Source organism: Lycium barbarum, chromosome 12 (genome assembly GCF_019175385.1).
Source record: "Lycium barbarum isolate Lr01 chromosome 12, ASM1917538v2, whole genome shotgun sequence".
NCBI classification, from domain to species: domain Eukaryota; kingdom Viridiplantae; phylum Streptophyta; class Magnoliopsida; order Solanales; family Solanaceae; genus Lycium; species Lycium barbarum.
In genome coordinates this window covers 36451633-36471633 of record NC_083348.1, presented here as the reverse complement: position 1 = coordinate 36471633, position 20001 = coordinate 36451633, and the positions used below count along the sequence as shown (strand labels likewise).

The following is a 20001-nucleotide window of genomic DNA, read 5'->3' as shown; positions in this document are numbered from 1 at the left end:
GCGGCAGGTTGTGGGTCATGGTAACAGGTCTATCAGTGCCAGAGTCCGTGATTTCATTAACTTGGACCCTTCATAATTCTTTGTGTCAAAACCAGATGAGGACCCGCAGAACTTTATAGATGAGATGTTGAGAACATTGTGGGTAGTGTATGCTTCAGATATTGAGTCAGTAGAGTTGACCTCTTATAGATTGAGGGATGTTGTTGTTCATTGGTGTACTATCTGGATGTTTTCTAGGGGGGTTAACGCACCTCCACCTGTTTGGCAAGAGTTTGTGAATGCTTTCCTTTAGTATTATTTGTCGCCTGAGGTTCGACGGGCTAAAGCGGATAGGTTCCTGAACCTCAGATAGGGGAACCTGAGTGCCTGAGAGTATAGCTTTCATTTTAATTCTTTGGGTAGGTATGCTCCAGCTATGGTAGCTGATATGGGAGATCGCGTCCACCGGTTTATGAATGGGTTGGGACCACATTTGATTGATGATTGTTTGACGGCCTCACTCCAAGAAGGTATGGATATTTCTCATATATAGGCCCATGCCTAGGATCTCAAAGAACGACAGCAATAACGGAAGGGTGAGCGTGAGCATGATAGGGGTTATAGTAAGTGGGCCATATCCTCAGGTCCTGTTAGTGAGTTCAGAGGGGGTCAGAGGTAGCAGTATTCTCGGTACTCAGGCCATTCAGCGGCTAGTGCACCTCCATAATTTGTGGGTCAGAGATTTGATAGACCTATTCACTCCGGACTGGGTCAGAGTTTCAAAGCTTCGGGTTCTCAGTATAGGGGTGATTCAGGCCAGATAAGACCACCTTTACCACGATGTACTCAGTGTGGTAAATTACACTGGGGACAGTGTCGATTAGGTTTAGATGTTTGTTATGCCTGCAGTCAGTCAAGGCATATTATGCGTGACTATCCCTCGAGAGGTGGTAAAGATATGGTCTAGCCCACAGGATCAGGAGTTGGTTCTTAATCATCTGTACGCCCACTGGGGCAAAGCTCACAGCTACTAGCAGGCCTTGGTAGAGGTAGAGTGTCCAGTTCGAGTGGTCCTCAGCACTGCATTTATGCACTGGCTAGATGACAAGATCTTGAGTCTTCCCCTGATGTTGTCACAGGTATATTATTAATATCTTCTCATGACGTATATGCATTGATTGATCCAGGTTCTACATTGTCATATGTTACTCCTTATGTTGCTAGTCGATTTGGGGTGAAACCTCAGTCAATTAAACCTTTCTAAGTGTCTACACCCGCTGGTGACAGTAATAGCTAGTCGGGTATGTAGAAATTATGTGGTTATAGTCTATGATCGGCGCACCATAGCAGACTTGACTGAGTTGAGTGTGGTAGATTTTGATGTCATCATGGGTATGGATTGGTTGGCTTCCTATTATACCAATGTTGATTGCAGGGCAAAAATGGTTCGTTTCCAGTTTTCAGGAGAGCCAGTTCTAGAATGGAAGGGTAATACAGCATCTCTGAGAGGTAGGTTCATTTCCTATCTCAAGGCAAGGAAGATGATTGCTAAGGGGTATATTTATTACCTAGTGCCGGTCCAGGATATAGAAGCAAAGTCGCCAACTCTTCACTCTATTCCAGTAGTTAATGAGTTTGCAAATATGTTTTCGGACTAGCTCTCAGGTCTCCCACTAGAATGGGAGATTAATTTCGCCATTGATGTGTTACCATCTACTAAACCAATATCTATTCCTCCTTATAGAATGACTCCTGAAGAATTGAAAGAGTTGAAGGAGCAATTGAAGGATTTGCTCGAGAAAGGCTTTATTAGGCCTAGTTTGCCGCCGTGGGGAGCACCTGTGTTGTTTGTAAGAAAGAAAGATGGCTCCTTGCAAATGTGTATTGATTAAAAACAGCTAAATAAGGTGACAATAAAGAACAAATATTCACTCCCAAGGATTGATGATCTATTTAATCATTTGCAGGGTGCCGAATGGTTCTCAAAGATAGACCTAAGATCCGGGTATCACCAGGTGAGAGTTAGAGAGAAGGACATTCTGAAGGCGGCCTTTAGAACTAGATATGGTCATTTTGAATTTTGGGTAATGTCATTCGGATTGACCAATGCACCGGCGGTATTCATGGATTTGATGAATAGTGTGTTCAGGCCTTTTCTAGATTCATTTGTGATTGTTTTTATCGATGATATCTTGGTATATTCTCAATCTGAGGCAGAGCATGCAGATCATTTACGTGTTGTCCTTAGAGTTCTTCAGGCTCGGGAGCTTTATGCAAAATTCTCAAAATGTGAGTTCTAGTTGAATTCTATGATCTTTCTAGGGCATATTATTTCAGCTGATGGTATTTGGGTAGATACCCAGAAGATTGAATCTGTGAAAACTTGGCCAAGGCATACAACACCTACTGAAGTTCGTGGTTTCTGGGTCTGGCAGGTTATTACAGAAGATTTGTAGAAGGATTTTCTTCTATTTTTGTACCACTGATGAAGCTGACTCAGAAATCAGCTAAATTTCAGTGGACAGATGCTTGTAAGCGCAGTTTTCAGGAGTTGAAGAACAGATTGACCTCAGCCCCGGTTCTGACACTTCCAGAAGGATCGGAAGGTTATGTTATCTATTGCGATGCTTTGGGTGTTGGATGAGGGTGTGTATTGATGCAGTACGGTAAAGTTATTGCATATGCTTTGAGGCAGTGGCGGAAACATGAGCAGAATTATCCAACCCATAATCTAGAGTTAGCTACGGTAATTCATGCATTGAGGATGTGGAGACATTATTTTTATGGTGTTCATGTTGATATTTATACAGACCATAATAGCCTCCAATATATTTTCAAGCAAAGGGAGTTGAACTTACGGCAAAGGCGATGGTTGGAGCTATTGAAAGATTATGATGTTAGCATCTTGTATCACCCGGGGAAAGCGAACATCATAGCGAATGCTCTCAGCTGTAGATCCATGGGTAGCTTATGTGATGTCCAACTAGAGAAGAGGGAGTTAGCTTGTGAGTTTCAGCAGTTAGCTAGTTTGGGAGTTCGACTAATGGACACGGGCAATACGGGAGTTACTATCCAGAATTCAGCTGTTTCGTCTTTAGTATTGGAGGTGAAAAGCACCAATATGAGGATCCCATATTAATTCATTATAGAAACACACTTCCTCAGAATAAAAATTCACCCTTTAAGATTTTTACAGATGGAGTTCTCAGGTACTGAGGCAGATTATGTGTTCCTGATGTTGCAGGATTACGTTACCAGATTTTGGAAGAGGCCCATTGTTCCCGTTATTCAGTTCATCTGGGAGCGACAAAAGATGTATCATGATGTTAAGTCAATTTATTGGAGGGATGGAATGAAGAAAGACATAGCAGAGTTCGTAGCTCAATGTCTAAATTGTCAGCAAGTAAAGATCGAGCATCAGAAGCCTGAGGGATTGTTGCGAGCCATGGAATTTCCGACTTGGAAATGGGAAGTAATTAATATGGATTTCCTTACATGCTTGCATGGTTCTCAGCGTAAGTTTGATTCTATATGGGTAGTTGTGGATAGACTTACGAAATTAGGGCATTTTCTACTTGTCAGAACTACGTACTCAGTTGAAGATTATGCAAAGTTGTATGTCAAGGAGATAGTATGACTTTATGGTGTTCCTGTATCCATTATCTCTGATAGAAGTGCACAGTTTATAGCTAATTTCAGGAAGTCTTTCCAAAATAGTTTGGGGACTCAGGTGAGTCTTAGCATAGCATTTCATCACCAGACTGATGGACAAGTTGAGCATACTATTCAGACCCTCGAAGATATGTTAAGGGCATGTGTGTTAGACTTCGGAGGTAGCTGGGAAGATCATTTGCCACTTATTGAGTTTGCATACAACTATAGTTATCATTCCGGTATTCAGATGGCCCCGTATGAGGCTTTATACGGGCGAAAGTGTAGATCACCAATTAGATGGTTTGAAGTAGGGGAGACCAAATTAATAGGGCCAAATTTGATCCAGCAAGTAGTGGAGAAAGTCAAGCTTATTCAGGACCGATTATTGACAACCCAAAGTCGATAAAAGTCTTATGCGGACAATCGCCGGCGAGACTTGAAATTCCAAGTTAATGATTAGGTATTCTTGAAAGTGTCACTGATTAAAGGCATCATGAGATTTAGTAAAAAGGGTAAGCTTATTCCTCGGTTTATTGGGCCTTACAAGGTTGTACGGAAAGTGGGTCAGGTAGCTTATGAGTTAGATCTACCTTCAGACTTGGAGTCAGTTCATCCGGTTTTCCATGTATCAATGCTTCACAAGTGCATTGGAGACCTTTCCAGAATTGTACGTGTGGATGATATCCAGGTCACTAAGCAATTATCCTACGAAGAAGTTCCCATTGCGATCCTAGACAGATAAGTTCGGAGATTAAGGACTAAAGATGTAGCTTCAGTAAAAGTTTTATGGAGAAACAATAATAAGGAAGAAATGACTTGGGAAGCTGAGGAAGATATGAAGTCCAGGTATCCACATTTGTTTACACTCCCAGAGGAGGTTCAAACAGATCCAACATTGTCTTCAGGTGCGTAACGCTTTCTTTTTATGATTTCTTGGTCGTGTGGGACCATTACTGTTGTTGTTGTTGTTGTAGCCCTGTGAGGCACTGCATTTTTTGGGTTGTTGTGAAAGGTTGGTAGTGGCACATTTACAGGGACACCTCTGGTGAAATTTTTGTAGAATCCCTAAGAGTCTAACATTCGAGGACGAATGTTCTCAAGGGGAAGGAATGTTACACTTTGGAAATTTTGTGTCGCTTGCATTATGAGTAAACTAACACAAGACTAAAGTGGAAATGAATCCCTTACAAGGTTAAGGATGGTATTTGATAATTTTAAGTGTGTACCTTAAGTTTTTGGAGTCAAATGAATCGGCAGAAGTAAGTTCGTTGAACGATTGGAATTTGAGTCATGTTTTGGGAAGATTACGTGTTATTTGAGTTATACATTTCTTTGAATTACCTTTATGGGGAGTTATATCACCCCTTAGATGGTTAATGAAGTTTTATAAAAGTTCCAAGAAGGTTCCAAGAGGATTGGACGTCAAACGAATCGAAAAGAACGCATTTTCGCGAAAATCGGAGTTTGTGGACCAGTTTGCGGCCATAGACTGAGTTTTATATGGAGAAAACTGGACACAAACACACAAAAATGGCTGGACTCACTGACCAACCTCCTCCCTAAGGAGAGGAGGGGATATACGGCCGCATATCCACCGCAAATTGTAGCGGGGGGACGATTTTAAGACCTTTTTAAGTCCCAATAGATCCCATTTTTATATCCACCTCCCACACTTATTTCCCCACGTTATTAGAGAGTTAATGAGAGTTATTGAAGGCTCCACAATATTTAAAAACTTTCCACACCATCAAAAGAGAAGATCAAACATCAAAAACTCTAAGATAATCGATAGAAGATGATTCTTCGTGCTTCTCTTCAATGTTGTGATAAACTTGATCTTGGAAGGAGTTGAGTAAGGTGAATTTATTCTATTATGAGGTATTCTCTTCATCTTATTTATATGATTAAGTTTATTTAAAGTTTTATCAAGTTTTGGAGCGGAAAGAATCATAGAAGAGAAGTCATAAAGTCTTGAATTGAAGTAGATGACTATGAGTGAACTTGAAAGGGGATTTTGGATGGATTTAAGATTAAATTGAATATAATTCCTTGAATTATGGTATTTTTGATGTTATTATTGTTTTTTGGGAGTTTTTTTGGAGTTTGGTGGAAGTCGATAAAATAGGGGAAGTGCTGCCCAAATTCCGCTAGCTCGCTAATTACTCTAGTTTGAATTACTCTAGTTTGAACTTAAGAGTATTTTCCACACTTAACCTTAGTATGAATCCTCTTGAATGTAGATTTGCGGGCTTGGTAGGAGAAGGTTAAGTAATTAAGGAGACGTGCCATCCCTTTCTTTCTTAAGGCATGATTCCATTTTTGTGAACTTATACATGCTATTCATAATGTCTTCCATGATGACTCCATTCCTAGAAGTACTAATGCTCATAGTTCTTGGTGCGCTTATGATATTATTGATCTTGTGCCTCATTTTTTATCTCAGCTTATGATAGTTGACCCTAAAGAGAAGATATAGTGAAAATGATGATTCCATAATGGTAAATCGGAGGTTCATTGATCTTGTGTCACTCCGATGGAGTTGTAGTGCTTTCTTTGGATTCTTATTTATGCCTTATATATGTGTATGTATGTTCTCCCACCGAGTCGCGCCATATTTGACCAGGTATGACACCTAATGTGCACTCCACTACAGTTGGGTACGGATAACACTGAGCCTTGTTATGGCCGGATACGGATAACACCGAGCCTTGTTATGGCCAGGTACGGTATCATTATATATGTAGGTATGGAATGTTTTTGTTTTCTTTAGAGAAAGGTTAAGTATGCACGACAGTCGTCTTAAGAGGTATTATAAGGTATAAATTGATCTCTTTATCTCATGTTATCTTCATATTTTCATTATGTCGCTATTCATGCCTTACATACTCAGTACATTATTCGTACTGACGTCCTTTTATTTGTGGACGTTGTGTTCATGCCCGCAGGTAGATAGAGTGATGAACCAGACCCTAGGCTGCTTCTTCAGTGAGTGTGCAGGGGTGCTCCGTTTGTTTCGGAGTTGCAAATTAGCAGGTACTATTCTTTTGTGTACATATATAGGCATGGTGGGGTCCTGTCCCATCTTTATGATGTTCTGCACTCCTTGTAGAGGTTCGTAGACAGATATATATAGTTAGGTGCTCCATAACCTTACCGGTTCATATTTTTGTATATCATTTTTGGCAGCCTTGTTAGCTTGTAGAAATAGGCATAGTTGATGAAGTTTATATAGACGTGCATATGTCCGATGGAAATTGTGTCTCTTCAGGTTGTGGTAAATATGAGTTAGCCATGTGGCTCACCTAGAAATGATTATAAGAAGTATGTTAAGAGGTACTCATTAGGTTGGCTCCGGGTACCCGTCATGGCCCTCCGGTCGGGTCTTGACATTAAAAACCAAAGTACAAATTCATTACAACATACATAACAGATTCAAATACTATGACGCTTTCAGCAGCTAGTCTCAGCATCTGAGATGAGGTCATTAGTTTCAAGTTCTTATATTTATCTATACTGGGAGAATCAGTAGATAACATCTCAGTATCAGCAATATCCAATGAGGAGGTAATCAATCGTTGGGTTGTAGCTGCATATTGAGACATAATCAACCGTTGGGTTGCAGCTGCGTATTGTAGATATATCAATTGGAAACTCTCCACCTTCTGCATTTAGAGAAAATTCATGAGGAAAAAAAATAGTTAGAACAAAATACCAAAATTAATCCCCTGAAAATGGGAACTTCAGTAAGCAGATAAACAACAAATATATTGATAGACTCAAAACCTAAAACATAATCTAGCAGTTGCTATTGAAATGTGCCCACTAACAGGTTCTTCTTGAACGTTACAGAAAAGCTAGTCATCATCAATACCAGCACCTTTTGTGAAGATTTTCTATTTAAGAACAAAGTAACTGAAAGGCCACCAAAGAAGAATCAAAGAACAAATGAAACAATACATTAAGTTAAAATGGAAGGACCATCTCAGCAGGAATCTCTTCTATAAATGTGTTTAGACACAAGGTTCCTTTGTAGTTTTTACATAAGACAAATTTAACATAATCATTTTACCTCGTCAATGCTTTTCGTTGTTTGAAGTCTACTGAGCATTTCATGCCTGTTTGGGACGACCCAATTCAACTAAGTTGCGCGGGCACCTACCTTTCCCAGCTCGGTAAGCGAATCCTCAACCTAGCAATAGTAAAAACACAACCAATTAATTAAATAAGCGGAAGAAATAAAATCACGTAAGTCTGACAATAATAGTACAAAAATATGCGGAAGTACGAAAAATGCACCCCAGAGTCTGGTCTAATCCATACAAGAGCATCTAACTAGAATATACAAGTTTGGAATATCAATAATACATCAAGTCTGAGTATGTCTAGGAATAGAAAATAAGACATAAATAAAGAAGAGTATTCAAGGCGGCGGACGTCTCGTGCTCACCCTGTAGACTCTAAGCAACTCTCGGAGCGACTATCAGCCACGACAAATAAAGGTAGATCCAATCTGGAATTCTGCATTCATAAAAGAATGCAGCAAGTGCAGGTCAGTACAAAACCACAGTACTGGTAGGTATCATAGGCCGACTAATTTTAGCTAACATAATCTAGACAATAAAGTAAGATAAGCAGGTAATCCACAAGTATAAGTCAACACAAATCAGAAATCACGTACACGTCGTCACCTAGGTTATAGCATCTAATCCCAAGTGTGCAAAGTCTTAATATAATCAATCTGAATACAAGTAACACAAGTATATCACCAGATCATCAACACAAGCCATAATGCAATACAACGCAATGATGTATGAAATGTGGATGCAATGCAATGCTATGTACACATATGCTCCGGACGGAAGTATCGACGTCTCAGTAGCACAACCCATTGGGGACCCATGAAGTTCATGTACCACTCGTTCCGGATCTTTTCCCAACAGTAATGAGTCTTCGGATCTTTGCCCATGGAGGATCTGTATCAAATCGTACCAGCACAACCCATGGGCTACCCACGGAGTCCATGTACAACTCGTTCCGGATCTTAGCCCAATGGTAACAGGTCTCCGGATCTTTGCCCGCGGAGGATCTATATCAAATCATATCATATAATATCACATCACCCGGAACCATTTCCCATCGGGCATTTAAAACATTTTCTCTTATAGATACCATAAATCTTTCATTGATCAGTTCCAAACCATTTCCATCATGTATGAATGCATAAATGCTAAATCAATGCAATAAATGCCAACGAATATGCTATGGAAGTCACAACACTATCAGCCCTATCAAGACTTATATAAATCAACTCAACAGTAAGCAGGATCTCATCATCAACAGCCAGATCCACATCACAAGTACTAAGCATGGGTACGCCAACAATATCATGAAAAGGCTACACAAGCCATATAGAACACTATCCTCGTATCAAACGTCAACAACTAAGATACTTCAATATCATGAAGAAGTATAAGTCTCCAATGTCTACTATCACCACGTGGCATCAATCCAACAACAATAGAACAAATCAAGTCCCAACAAACGGGGTGGCTAGCCCCGATCACAAACCAGGGCCTAACCTATGACAATATCCAACCCAATATCATACCCGAAGGTTTTTCTGCTTTCTCCGACAATATCATCTAAATATATGCTTGATTGAACGAAGTCTCACCATAGGGTAAACTGTTGTCACGACCCAACCAGAGGGCCATGACGGGTACCCGGAGCTAGCCTACCGAGCACCACTTATCAGACTTCTTCCAATCTACCTCGGTGGACCACTTCTCTAGTTATCAAATAACTCACCCTGAATAAATGCCATTCTCAAAAATAAAACTCGTCACGAAGTATTCTTCGATTCCACCTCAAACATATATATAAACAAGCCTGCAAAGCTACAAAATGATATACATAAAATACACTAATAAGGTCATGAAATATCTAATATCCACACATGTCTACGAGCCTCTAACTGGAGTACTGAAAGTCATGAGGACGGGAAAGGACCCCGCCATGCCCCAAGTATGAATACAAAAGAATATACCAATAAACTGCAACTCCGGAGTAGTGGAGCGCTCCTGCAAATATGCTCATAAAGCTCCTAGGAATCTGGACCCTCTCCCTGTCTACCTGCAGGCATGAACGCAGCGTCTACAAAAGAAAGGACATCAGTACGAACAATGTACTGAGTATGTAAGGCATGAATAATAACATCATAAAGAAATAAAGAAATATAAGATAAAGAGATAACCTATAACTGATTGCCTCTTAAGGCGGAACCATGCATGCTAACTTTTACCTTTTAAAACAACATCATAACATATATAAACTGCCCGACCATATAGGTACAGTGTAAACATCATTAGCCCGCATCCAGGCTAGCCTTTGAAAGAAGTGGACTAACCTTAACATACCTTTATGTCTCCTTAACGATTAAACGTTCTCCTCTCAAGCTCACGACTCTACATTCAAGAGAATTCGTACTAAGGTTAGGTCATTAAAAGCATGATTAAGCTTAAACTAAACTAAGTAAGAGCTAATGGAATTTGGGTAGCATGTCCTTTGTTTCATCAACTTTCTCCATATAATAAACAACTCCCAAACATCAATAGCAACATCCATAATATCATAATCAAGGGGCTTCTTTCAAGTTAAGCATTGTCCAATCCTCAAAACTCCTTTTTAAGGTCATTCATAACCATGGCTACAACACAACACCATATTCACTTATACAATATTTCCTCCACATCATTAGTACCACCCACAACAAGATTATACTCATGGCATACTAAGAACAATGATTCAAGTTAGTTTACTACTCAAAATATCATTAAATCCATATTTGAGCTTCATCTCCTACTTTCTTCCCTTACCCAAGATATTCAACAACCAAATACTCATAATAACATGAAATAGATGTAAAACTCACCTTTTATTGTACAAGGATGAACTTTGGATTAATGAATCTCACTTGAATTAAACTCCAACTTCAACACCAAAGGAAATCTTGAACTCTACAAACCCTAGAGAGTTTCTCCACACTTGGTTCTCTTGATTCTTGCTATTTAATCCTTGGTTTCTCTTGGGTTTGTGTTAATATGGTAGGGGGAATGTTCTAGAGCCTTCAAGACATGGGCAAAATGTGGGAAATGAATTAAATGAACATGGGTCATCTATATACAAAAAGAGAAAAATCTGGAATAAAATGACCCGACCCGATTATACGGCACTTATACAGTCCGTATAAGTGGTCGTATAATCCTACCAGGGATTACCCCTTCTCTGGAATGGTTATACGGACCGTATAACTGGTCGTACAACCCATTTTTTTCAAACTTGCTCTCGTTGATTCGTTTGACTTCCAATTCTTGTGGAACCTTCTTGGCACATGCATAACACTTCATTAACCATCTAAGGAGCCCTGTAGCTCTTCCTCGAAACATTACTAATTAAATATTCGGAATAACATAATCTCAATCCGAAATCTCGACTAATACCCGAGGCCATCTGCTCACAAACCACATACATAGACACACATTAAAACACGCTACAAACGCACTCGTGGCCTCAGAATTTCCAACGGAGGTCTCGTTGATCGAGTCAACGCCCGATGCCTCAATTTCAACTTCCCAACTCAAGTTCCAAAATGCACCTGAGTGCATTGAGAACCGAACCAGATATACACACAAGTTCTAAAAGACCATACGGACCTCTCGAAATCAATGAATTTCCTAAAACGGTCCGTTTATCCAAAAGTCAATGTTTGAGTCAACTCTTTTTCGCTTAAAACCAATTTTTCCCAAAAAGTCACAAAAATCAACCCTCGAACACCTCAAAAAACGTGTCAACGGTCCCCTCAGATCAAAAGTGAGTTAAACAAGCTCAGGGAAAGGTCAAAAGTGTCGGAAAGACTATAACGACCAAGAAAGTCATTACATCAGATACTAATTAAACAATCGCTCGTCCTCGAACGACAAGAAAGGGAACGGGGAAAGATACCTGAGCCTGCAACAACAAAGCATATCTTGAACACATATCGAATTTCTCCTGATAGGAAAGATTCACTTTGAACAGAACTGAATCACAACGAATGATATATGAACCATTAGAAAGGCACTTCTCCAACATAGAATCATGGAAGACAGAATAAACACCTGACCGGCCTGGTGAAAAACTAACTCATAGAACAAAGGGTCCAATAACGGGTAGTCTGAAATGGCCAATACACCTCAAGCTCACTTGCCCTCCTTCCCAAATCGCATGACACCTTTGCCAGGTGTAACCTCCAAACCTGATCATTCACTCTACCAGTCACAACTCTCTAACTCAACTCAAGCTCTAATTCTCATAACTCCGTATTCAAATTTCCCTCACAACTGATCCTCGAATAAATGAATTACTTTTACTTGAATTCTCTGATTGGATAAAATCGCAACTCTGAATGTGATTAATAGGCTCCACAAACACTTTACCAAACCAACGCAATCCTCTGAATCATGGTCACAAACCAGAGCCCATTCTGAATCGACAAAATACTCTGATTTCGCTAACTCCTTCTCCTACAGCTTCTAAAGCCGTTACTCGCACCGCGATTTCTTAGAAACATATGAACACACATACAAATTTTTTGAAACCAGGACTTATTCTCGCCAGAAATAATCCTTGATTCATCTGCGATCTCTACGCTATTCCATCAAAACTGATCTTACCGGCAGCCAACTTGGCCAGTTCCAAATCTTTTTAAACCTTCCAATCACAATACAGGAACCATACCACTTAATATCTCGTCGAGCAACCAACTGATCACTATAGAGACCTCTCGCACAACAGTTCCTCCTCAAATCTGTACTAGGCTCATTGTATACCCTCATTCTATCCCAAATAACTGTTCTAAAAAAGTATCATCAAATCCACTAGAAAATCCTGAGAAGCTCGGTAAGTCAGTCATACCTCAAATCTGAGCTGAAATGCTTTGAGTCCTTAGATATCTTCCTGGAAGTGTAATCATAGACCTTTCAACTTAACTCGAACAACGTTGACCCTGAACTATTGCACAACTCTCGAATATCACCAAAAGGCATTAGAACTGACTCCGAGTTTCGAAACCAATCACAGTCATACCACGCATAACAAATCCTGTCTAATATTTTCGACTCCACAAGTTGAGTCCTATCCAAGTTATCAACTTAGTACCAAAGAGCTATACCTTATGATTTCAAACTTTATGTTTCTCAACCGTTACCCGATACGCAAATCCGATACAACCCCGAACTTTTCAACATGAAACCTGAAGCCTTATATAGTAATTATATAACCATTAAACCTCTTATAGTATCACCTCGATATGCTCGTAAATTCTCCGAAAATACCCATTTTTACACCGCTGCTCGAAATCTCACACAATTACCCCCAAGTCCTTAATAACCAAAGTTCTTACCCAAACTGTCCAGTTAATATTACTTGCAATCATAATGTATTACCACGAGTAAGGTACCTCCCCGAAAATATAACTCTAGCCTCATATGATAGGAATTCCACAATTCTTTCTCTCAAAGCACGCTAACTCATTCACTGTAGAATGTTACGAACTTTTCCAACGGTGCACCGGCAAGCCATTTCTTATAAATCCCAACAGGTCGGTTCACTGAAATATAGTCCTCAGTAGTCACTTGTCACGACCCAACCCCGTGGGCTGCGACTGGTACCCTAACTGGGTACCCGTACATACCTACCCGACCGACTTTCGAATCATACGGATTTTTTTTTTAACAGAAGTTACAGAAGTAGGTCGATACAAATACGGCACGCGCGCAAACATACATATATATACATACATACCTGAACATACAGACATTTACATATAAGCCGATAAGGCTAACATACCGACGAAACCCGTAACCCACACATCTATCTACAGGCCTCTACAGACATACAGAATCATATGACGGGACAGGGCCCCGCCGTACCCAGAATTTCCATACATACAGAACATACGGAAGAACAGAAGATATATACCAAAAGTATATGCTCCGGATCGAAGGAGCTCTTCAAACAGCAGAGTCAGAAACCTACGCTGGCGGCGTATCACCTGGTGCGTCTGTACCTGCGGGCATGTAGCGCAGCCCCCGAAGAGCGGGGGTCAGTACGAAAAATGTACCGAGTATGTAAAGCAGAAACATAGCAGATATAAACATAGTCCGAATCGGAGTCACAGAAATATAACGGACAGAACCATAAATCAGACGGACGGACAGAGTCATGATCCAGACAGACATACAGAGTCTTGGTTCATACAGATAAACAGAATCATGGTTCGGACAGACAGACGGAATCATAATACGGACAGACGAGCAGAATCAGTATCCATACAGACGTACAGAATCGGAGTCCATACGGGCGTACCGAATAAAAATCCATACGGACATACAGAATCAGAATCCCTACGGACATACAGAATCATAAGCCATACTGACCTACAGAATCAGAATCCATACGGACATACAGAATCAGAATCCATACGGACATACAGACATAGTCGTAATTCAGACGGACAGACAGAAGTATGTCGGACAGAATTATGCATGCAAAGTAGTACAGAGTCATACAGAATCATACAGAGGCATGTGCTTAAATAAATACAGATGGCACACGCATACATTCATACAGATCCCGGCCCTGTCTGGGGGCGCGGTAACAGAACCCGGCCTTCTTAGTACGGGATGCGGTGGACAGACAGAATCAAATCAGATCATATGCCATCCTGGCCGCCATCCCCAGACACAGATCATAATATCATACAGACATACAGATCCCGGCCCGCACGCCGAGGGACGCGGTGAACAATGTAGAGAAATATGCACGATAACAGAACCTGGCCCGGGACGCAGTGAAGGAATGCATTGAGACAGACACGAACCGATAAATGAGAAACTACTTACATACAGACTCAATCAAACTGAAAGGTGCCAAACGGCGAGTCAAAATCAGAGTATACGGATAGTATGCATAGTACGCGCCTATATCCTACTTGGGAAGGCACGACAGATTATTATCAGAATCAGATTCGCAGATGTTCAGAAATCATTTTGTAAGAATTTCATAAAAATAGTTGTATCATAATCAAAATAATAGTTCAGATGGTTTCTGAGAAAATCGGACAAAACGGAAGTATTTAAAGTATTACAGAAGATATCGGGCCTTGCGGGCCCGCCTCGGACCAACTCGAGGCAACATATGTAAATTATCGCTAATAGACCTTATGAGGTCATCCATAATCGTTTGGAAGTGTTCCGACTCCGTTTAGGGAAGTTTTGTACAAAAACTCACTTTAAAGGCAATTTGTAAGAAAATAGCTTCAATTGAATTGAAGGAATTGGAGCGGTTTTCCGTCTCGAATTCCGGGGAACGGAGTCGTACTTAAGGCTCGCGGCCGAGCCTATCACATCCAGAACATGCCTAGGAACAAAGGGAAATGCTTCACATACCTCGATAGCGCCTTACGCTCGCTTGGCGTCGACTTCAATTTCGTCCAAAATCTAGAAATGGTCAAGTTTACCATTTGTTAGTTTCAAACTTTTCAACAATTCAACTTAACACAGACTTGCCTACCGAAATTTCGGCAGCATTTCCTCTGTATATAAGACATCCCCGAGACTTAGCTCGGCTCAATTCATCATCACAACAACCCAGAAATAGCATCAATAACAACAATATGCATTAAACATACGATATGGCATCACTAGCCATCCTTTCGACATAACGAAACATTTTGCGTTTCAACCTTACATTTCCAGCCCAAACTTATTATTCTCATATTCATCATCCATCAAAATCATTACAACATACGTCGGAGGCATATCATACCATTTCCACACAATATACACAAGATAGGCAAAACATACTAACTTTCCATTAAGCCACTACTTGTCCAATTTTTCCTAACTTTCAACATACAAGTTAATTATACATTTCCATCTTCCAAATTCATCAACAATAATCATAATTTACCTCTTGATACTTTCATTTCCATTTTTACATAAACCATAACAAAGTTAAATAATTTCCTTCAACAACTTAATAACCATTCTTCCATAACAACAAAAACCATTACTCCTTCATTCATTTCTCAATTAACACAATTAACATACTAACAAAATTTAATTCACTTCCATTTCACTCCTTGCATCTCACGGCCACATACTATTTTTTTCCAACTTTCCCTAATTCATTCAACTTTCACTTCTAATACAAGTCCTACCATAATCACAACTAGATTTCAACATGAATTCAAGTCACCATAACTATGCAATAAATATGCATATATTCGGCCAACACACATCCAATTCCAACACACAAAATTTTCATGCTTTTCATTCATTTCCACTCACTACATCATACATACACCTCTCACAACATAACAAAAGCACAAAATTCTTACCTTTCCTTCAAGTTCTTCACTTGCCACTAAAGTTGTCCTCTTGGCAAGATAATTATACCAAGTTGTAGAGAATCTTGCACTTGGCAAGATTGCAACAAAATTAGAATTCTTGAATCAAGATTGAAGCTCCAAGGATTTTTTTCTTTTTTCTTTCTTTCTTTTTCTCTCTAGCCGAATTGGCTTCTTTCTTTTCTTGTTCTTGGTTTTTCCTGTTTATTCTTGAATGTTCTATAGATTAGGATAATTATATAATGTCACATGGAATTTAATTAATCCATGGGCTTGGATCAATGGTGTGGCCGGTTGGGCCCTTAAATTTGGGCCTCACTTTCTTATTTTTGTTTTTGAGTCCAATTGGCTTTATTTTGTAATTCATGAAGCAAGTTTCCAAAATTCCAATTTTGCCCTTGGCCTCCTTCCGTAATTCCACACCAACGTATTTATAACCGACACATTCACACCAAGAAATGTCCAATTGTGGCCTTATTCATTACAAGTCAATTTATCTTGAATTTTCGAATAAGCAAAAACGTCGGATGTAACATCCTCCCCCCTTTAAAAACATTCGTCCTCGAATGTTAAATTGACCTTATGGGGCGTCATACTACTTCGGGAGGGTTCTCTTTATAGTCGTCCTTTACTGACTTTCCGGCATGGCTTCTTTACCAACATTATGGGGTAATTTTTCACATTACTGATTCAAATGCCTTCATAATATATTTTCTCATACCCCACATAATCATCAAACCATAAGCTATATTCTTGTAACAGACAAACGCTTTCCAGACATTATAGTCCATATCATTTCTTGTTACACTCCTGAGATCCCTACCACGTTTTCGTAATCCCACTTCATACTAGACACTTCATACCAACAGATTCAGAACTAGAACCGAACGCGTAGAAGCATATCAGACGGATTCGTAATCGGAGGTAGACGTACTAAACCATGGAGGACGGATTCGTAGTCAAAGTCAGGGGTACGGAGGTATGTCAGACAGATTTGAGATCGGAGTCAAACGTACAAAAATGTATCATACGGAATCATGATCAAAGTCAGACAGACAGAAATGTATTAGATAGAGTCGTAATCAAGATCAGACATACGGAGATGTATCAGACAGGCGTGCGATCGAAATCAGATGTATAGAGGCATATAAGACAGATTCATATCCGGAGTCAGACATACAGAGGTGTGTCAGACAGATTCGTAATCAGAGTTAATCGTACAGAGATATGTCAGACAGAAACGTATTCAGAATCAATCATACAGAAGTATGTCGACCAGAAACATATTCAGAATCGGATGTACAAAGATTTATCAGGTGGGAACATAATCGAGTTCAGAAGCATAGAGGCGTAACAGACAGAGCCATAGCAGAATCGGAAGTGCAGAAGTATAACAGATAGAATCTGAAGCCGAATCAGATCACTCTTAGTAAGGCTCCAGTGATTTATGGAAAATTCCCTTATTGGTAACCTGGTTAGCCAAGTTATCATACAAATCGTCTCGCGTGTCGCTTATCGACTCTTTCAAAGATTCCGCTTATTCGCATTTCTTATCTTTCGTCTTTCCTACCATCCATACTCATTTTCCTTTTCAGACATCGTCATACCAGACTGAGTTATAATGGGATAGGGGTTTTTCTAGTCCTTGACAGCATCTGTGCCCTCACCCCCGCTTCGTTTCATGTATTCGGTTTAGTAAAACCTTTCGCCGATCACGATATTAGTTGCCGAGACTCGGCTTTCAATCCATATGGGTACCAGACGAAAATCATACATACGCACATACACATACACATACACACATACACATATATTTACTACTATCTTACTGGCGAACGTCTCTGACTGTTATTCGAATTCGCTCAATTTCCCGAGCGGGGTTGTACCCTTTTCTTTTTGCCATTTAATTCCGCGTCGGTCTGTGTGGCTTTTGTAAAGGCACTAATTACTCCACACATTCTCTTTTCCTTTAGATTACCCCAAACTTTTCATTTATATCCATCATACCTACACTTGTGCAAAACTTTGCATTACTTCCCAGGGGGTCACCCATCCCAGAATTGCTCTGGCTTGAGCACGCTTAACTCCAAAACTTTCATGCATTTCGACGCGTTAGGGTTGATATAATTTCGTCGATCGCCCCGCACGACCTTTGTCGCGTAATTTTAGAGCAAATCGGGGTCTTAGCAAATTTTCAGAAAATTTTTGTAGCGGGTCCCACCCCCGGCTAAGTCATACAATTACCATATTGCCTTTCTGAATCTTGGTACCTACCAAGTTAACATTTACCTTACTATTTCTAATACCGAGAAGTATAAGATCACGTAATGCAACAAAATACAGACTTATCCATACATACATCTCTCAAAAAGAATCGCTGGCGTACCTGGGCGTGCGCTCGCAGACGCTCCTGGTTCCTGCCGGCCGGTTAAAGCAAACACGCGGTTCGAAGGACTGCTGTAACCAGAAGCTGCACCACGTCCTCTGCCACGACCCGCTGGCGCTGGTGCTGGTGTCAGTGCTCCTCGCCCCGTGGGGCGCATGGCCGCCGAAGGAGAAGATGAGCCTGCAACGGACCCAGCAGGCCGGGCTGAACCTGAACTGCCCTTAAGCGGGCACTCTCTGACTCGATGGTCTGGGCTCCCACAAAAATAACAAGCGCCCGTAGCGCGATAACACTCCCCCGGGTGGGGTCTCCCACAGTAAGAACATGGGGGTATGGGTGGCCTCGACTGACCGGGACCTCTGCTCACCTGTGGGCCTGGGACTCTGGAGCTCTGTCCCGTGAACTGTGGGGGTGTACTGTAGGCTGGCTGGGACGAATACCTGTTACCCTGCCGCTGGGAAGGCTCACCCTGAAATCCCCCTGAATATCCAGCCGATCTGGCTCTCTTAGGCCGGCCCCTGTCGTAACCCCTATCAGGCTGACGCTCCCTACGTCGGTCCTCCATGCCCTGGGCGTATGCCTGTACCCGGGCTACATGCATCCCTGGCTGAGAATCCATGGCCAAGCAACCGTCAATCAGATAAGGGTCTAGTCCCATCACATACCTGTGCACCCTATCGGCCATCTCGGCTACTATGGCGGGCGCATACCTAGCCAGTGAGTCGAACTCTAGGCTGTACTCGCGAACACTTCTACCATTCTGTCTCAGGTTCAAGAACCGATCAACCTTAGCTCTCTGTAGCTCTGGTGGTAGAAAATGATCAAGAAAGGCCTTAGTAAACTCGGCCCATACCGCTGGGGGAGCATCGTCACCCCTGGAGAGCTGCCAAGACTCATACCAATTTGCCGCCACCTCATATAATCGATACGAAGCCAACTCCACAGACTCAATCGGCGAAGCCTTAATCAATCGTATTGTACTCTCCATCTTTCTAATGAACTCCTGGGGGTCCTCCTCAAGTTTTGTCCCGGAGAATTCTGGAGGATTACATGTCAAAAACTCACGAGCCCTGGAGCTCTCATACCTGTCCACACGACCACCCCCAAATCCATGCCTGCGAACCTGCTCCGCCATCAATGTGGTCAATAACTGAACCGCATCTCGCATGGCCCTACCCTCCGCCCCTGCCTGTGGAGCTGGAGGCTCGGGCACTGAAACCTCAGGAGCTTGCGGTGGAGCCGTCTCCCGATTAGCAGCTTCTGCTGCTCTGATATCCTCCGGCAAGGGGGGTGTAACAGATCCAGACGACGGGGGCACATCCTTAAGTGCAGGCTGTACACTGGCCCTGGTAACCCTCGGGGCCCGGCTGGTCTCTCCTGCCTCTATCCTCGCCTTGCCCTTCTGGACAACTGTTGCCTTCTTCGGAGGCATCACTGAAACATAGCATATCGTTAGGAGAGGATCATCCTACTAATACAGTTCTATCGCACGATCTAAGAATCCAAAGAAGGGTAACATCCTAAATGCCCTGTA

At 41.3% G+C, this 20001-nt stretch overlaps 1 pseudogene; it reads right to left on the bottom strand.

Moving 5' to 3' along the window:
* LOC132624201 (gamma-tubulin complex component 2-like) overlaps positions 1-20001 on the bottom strand; it is a 91727-nt pseudogene that overhangs the window by 9744 nt on the left and 61982 nt on the right.